Here is a 5,324-nt window from a genome sequence, read left to right on the forward strand (position 1 = left end):
GAACTTAGAAATTTTATGGAAAAGATTATTTCCCTAAAACTTGTTTAAGTAATTTTAAAGTTAATTTTTGGAACAGAAATGACCTATTTTCCTAGAAATTCAAGGAAAAATAGTTAGAGGTTTATATTTTAGTTAAAAATTTTAGGATAATTATTTTATGAGATAAAGAAGTTAATTGAAGCACAAAATATTTAAAATGAATGAAGGATTAATTTTTGGAATTAAGGGCCTTCTTTTGAACAATTCAAGAAAAATAGTTAGGAATTGATTTTTCACCCAGAATTTTTAAAGAAATTAATTTATGGGTCATAGAAGCTAATGGATAAGGAAAATTCATATAAATGATGATGGATTATGTTATGGATATATTTTATATTGGGAAAATAACATAAACATGATTGTTGAATTTCAAAATTCCCAAACAGTTACTTAAATAAGAAAAATTTAGGTTTAGGTATGGGTGACTAAATTGAGATTTGCAAATTTGCTAAAATGATCATATTGCCCTTTATCATTTTTTTTTGGGAAAAAACCATTTCGAAGTTCAGGTGGGCCACTAACACTGAAGCTTTGACAACAAGCCAACAACCAGTCACTGGAGCTCCAGCAGCTAGCAAATTTTTTTTTGGAATTTCTTACAATTTTAATAACATGATTAACGAGTTCTTTTATGCTATTAAAAAGTGTGGTATAACAGTTAATAACAAAATTTTTGAAAAAATTCAAAAGGTGGCGTTTTTGTAACTTCAATAACACGGTTAACAAGTTTTTTAATGTTATTAATAAGTTCGATATAGCAGTTGACAACAGTTTTTTCAAAAAATTCAAAAAGTAGCATCTTAACAACTTCAGTAACGCAATTAATAAGTTCTGTAACTCTATTAACAAGTTTGGTATAACAGTTAATAATAGGTTTTTTTAGAAAATTCAAAAAATGATATTTTTACAACTTTAGTAACGTAATTAACAAGTTCTATAATGCTATTAATAAGTTCTATATAACAGTTAATAACAGGTTTTTTAGAAAATTCAAAATGTGGCATTTTTACAGCTTTAGTAACATGGTTAACAACTCATGTAACGATATTAACAACTCTTATAATATAATATCCTAGCTTTTAGACCTAGAAGTACCAACATTAGCCTGAAATTTGTAAGCTACCATATTCTTTTTGGCAAGAGCTTTAGAAGTTCTCTGGAAGGACGAGATGATTTCAAAGAACCAAACTTGCAAAGTAAGTTTTCTGGAACCACAAAATAGGCAAGTTAAAGAAGCTCTAATGAAGTCTTCAGTGAGTATGAGAATTGGAGATGATTAAAGGCCCAAAGTTGTGGTGAGAACCTTAGTGATATGATTCTTGAGACGAAACCCCGTGTAAGGACATAATTATAAATTTGAAAAGTTTCGGGCTGAAAATAACAGTGATGGAAACTACGCCCAAAAATTCTAGAAATTTTTTAGAAAATTTCAGAAAGATGGGAAATGAGATTTCTGAAACCCCTGTGAGGCTAAAAATGACGAAAATACTCTCAGAGCAAATTGATAAAATTCTCTGGATTTTGACTAATTATAAATATTAACTGAAATTGAATTATTTAAAATACAAGTAGCCTTAGCTAATAATTTGTGGCTAAGATTATGTGTGTTGCGGACCTTTGGTATTTTATGCCGTGTTCAAAAAAAGATTGTGTCAATACTTTAACGAGGATAATAATAATTATATATATATATATATATATGCATATTAAATATTGAAGACAAACATATGTAATCATTACCTCTATCTCTCCATTTTTTTTTTTAATTTTATGAGCTTGTAACCTCGTTCATGCATGGTAGGTGGTGGCACTACTAGGGTAACTTGAATTTGTGTTGACCTCTATCTCTTCATCTATCTCAACATGTACAGAAGGAAAAACAATTACAAATATTGTCATTCTTTATTATACATATCAGAAGAAAGAGAACACAGTAAGCAGGGCTAAAATATTGGGCACTACTTGCACATGATACACAAGTCATAATGCATGTAAGTTATATATATATATATATATATATATATATATGAGCATTTGGCAAAAGGAAAAAAGAAGTTATATATAAGCATCACCTCTCATTGAATATTGTCGCAATCAACTCATTATTTTAATGGATAATCATTATTTATTACTTTTTTTTTAAATAAGATTGTTTGCAGTGCAGTTCTTTTTCATACAGAGGTTTAATATAAATAATCTAGTGCGATTAAACCTTGGTTGGAATGGCTCTGAGAGGGTGAACCCTTTTTAATGTAAGCCCAAATTTTTCCTCCATGTCTATTTCATGAGGCTGAAGATCATCTGCTAGCTTCCAATTATACTTGTGGATAAGAGAAGCTAACATCAAGTTAATTGATCTCAAGGCCAATGGCAATCCAGGGCACATTCTTCTACCTGCTCCAAAAGGAATGAGTCGAAAATCATGACCTTTGAAATCAACTTCCTTATCCAAAAATCTCTCTGGTAAGAATTGATTAGGGCTACGCCATATGCTTGGGTCTCTTCCCATAGCCCATACGTTGATAAGAATTTGAGTATTTTTTGGCACTGTGAAGCCACAAATCTCTGCATCCTCCAGTGCCCTGTGAGGTACTAACAATGGAGCTGGTGGGTGCAAGCGAAGAGTTTCTTTACCACTGCCTTTAAGAATGGCAAATTTGTAACATGTGATTCTTGTATTTTACCTTCATCACCAATGACTTGTTGAAGCTCTTCTTTGAGTTTTTCTAGTTTCTCTGGAGTACGTAATAGCTCCGCCATAGCCCATTCCACTGTACTTGATGTCGTATCAGTCCCCGCAATCAACAAATCCTATAGAATATTTATATTGCGAGATATAGAGCAACATGATCAATGATTTAATATAGAACACTAAGAAAAAAACAAAACAATTAAGTCTTTTGTAATATTGGATTGACGAGATTGTGCAGATCGTTTCATTTACATATACTTTTAATGAAGCAATAATAGAGGTTTCAATTGAAAAATAATAAAAATTAAGACCATCTTAATTTTATTTGAAAAAGATTATGAAAAGCCCCTTATCTCTACAAGTCTCTAGCGCTACCTGGATGTTCATTGATGAAATAAAAAATTAGTGAACGGGACAACTTTGAAAAATGCCTATTACTTATATTTTATAATAATTTCATAGCTATTTCTGTGATGAACCATTTATCATCAACTTTTATCTATTTTTAATAAGCTAAAACACGTAAACGGACATAAACTTTCAACTATGTATGGATAAACCTGTGATGAGCACAAATCTAAATGAAGAAAGTTCAATAATAAAAAACTTTCACACTAAATTTGTAAAGCTCTTCAATGTGAAACTCATTTACAATCCCCAACTATCAATTTTTATATACCCTTAAACTATATTTTTGTGTGTATATAATCACATCAAGCTTTGAGCTATATGCACCTGATCCCCTAAAACTCTACGATATATACATATATAAGTGCAAATAAGTAATAAATAAATGACAAGTAAGAACGTTATTATATTGGATAGATTTAAGAGTTTGAGGAGATTTATTGTTTTTTTTTTTTCGAGGAGAGGAGATTTATTGTAAACTTTATTAAATAATAATGATGTTATCTATATAAAACAAATTACAGTCCAAGAAATTTATGTATAACTTTTCTTTAGTTTTTTTAAATAATATATATAAAAGTAAGAGGAAAGGTTCCATATAATTAATTTTTTTGCATAAATTTATTTTCCGATTTTTCTTTTTTCCCTTGTATATCATTTTTCACAACAAACATATGAGTTTGGCATAAAAAATATCTGGGATGACGGTTGAGAATTTGTGGACGAGAGAAGAGGGAAATCTCGAGAGACTTTAATTACTCACCCCTAACAGATGTACGATTTCAATATGGCCCACTTGAGGTTTACCTTCTTCCTTGTGACAGAGCAATGAACCTAACACATCACTCCAAATCTCAGACTCCATTTCCGAGGCATTAATTAGTTCCGTTCTCTCTGCAACGATATCATCAAGAATTTTGAGCAGCTTTCCAGAATAATTATCGATTCTCGAGCGTGCACCTTGTGGATCAAGAACTCGAAGAACAGGGAAAAAATCTGCAACATTAGGCCGCCCCGCTTCTTCCATCATGCCCCATATAAGATCCCTGAATTCTCGAGATGAATCAGAAGCAAAACCAACGAGGTCAATGGAGAAAAGAGTGCTAGAAATTGAATTAAGTACTGTCGTAAAGGCAACTTCACCAATATCCAGAGCTCCACATTTTCTGCAACATTCATTCACATAATCTAACATCTCCTGCAACTTCGTTAAACGCAAATTCTGGGTGGAATCAAGTTGTGAAGAAGAGAATATTTTGGTAACACAAGCTTTCCTAAGAGTCTTCCAATGAATTGAAGGATCTAAGAATACAACAGAGAAATTATGGTGGTCATAGGTTTGAAGTGTGTGAGGGACTGTTCGACCTGAGAAAGATAAGTCATGTTTATGAAGTGCTTCTTTGGCTATGTCTGGAGAGGAAATAACTACGGTTGTTATGGAACCTAGTTTGATAGTCATAAGAGAGCCATAGGTTTTCGAGAGTGTACAGAGTGATTGATGAGGATTTTTGCCGATTTCTAAGATGTTTCCGATGATAGGAAAAGGAGAAGGACCTGGTGGGAGCTTGGAAAACTTAGGGTTTTGGCTTCGATGGAAGAAAAAGAAGACGATCCAAAGGCATGAGAACAGAAAGGCAAGTACAGGCATAAGTGTTGAGTAGTCCATGACCATGATTTCTCACTGCCGATGGAAATCGGTTTCTAAATATCTCTCCCTGTGTCTATAGTGCACAAAATTATACTGACAAACAATAATTTCAAGTGATTGGCAAGACTTGGCGTTCGGTATTTTTTTATAGTCGAAGGCATTATTTTTCTCCTTTATTGTATTTTATTTCTCATGAATTAATTATATATTATTTACTTGTTATTAATTTGTTATATAATCGAAAATACTTATTATTATAATACTGAATATTATAATATTTTCTAAATATTTTGTTGTGAGAAAATGGGGCCCAGTTTGACAAATTAACGGGGAAATGGGACAGCCTACAATAAATATAAAGGTTTAGTTCCCAAGTGTTAATATGTGTGATAGCAAAAAAAAAAAAATGTACTGCTTGATGATGATAATTACATATGATGAGCATTCACTTATATATGACTAAAACACAACTTTCAATAAACTAAAATCCAACTAAACCTATTTTAATTAAAATTCAATAAACAATTCAATACTAAA

General features: G+C 31.5%; 1 pseudogene; it reads right to left on the bottom strand.

Moving 5' to 3' along the window:
• Nucleotides 1-2,124: 2,124 nt before the first annotated feature.
• On the bottom strand, nt 2,125-4,908 carry LOC114755769 (geraniol 8-hydroxylase-like; annotated as a pseudogene).
• Between the last annotated feature and the right edge of the window lie 416 nt (nt 4,909-5,324).

The sequence above is a fragment of the Neltuma alba genome, unplaced genomic scaffold, assembly GCF_004799145.2.
Source record: "Neltuma alba isolate B1F8T4 unplaced genomic scaffold, ASM479914v2 tig00010339_pilon, whole genome shotgun sequence".
Classification (NCBI taxonomy): Eukaryota; Viridiplantae; Streptophyta; class Magnoliopsida; order Fabales; family Fabaceae; genus Neltuma; species Neltuma alba.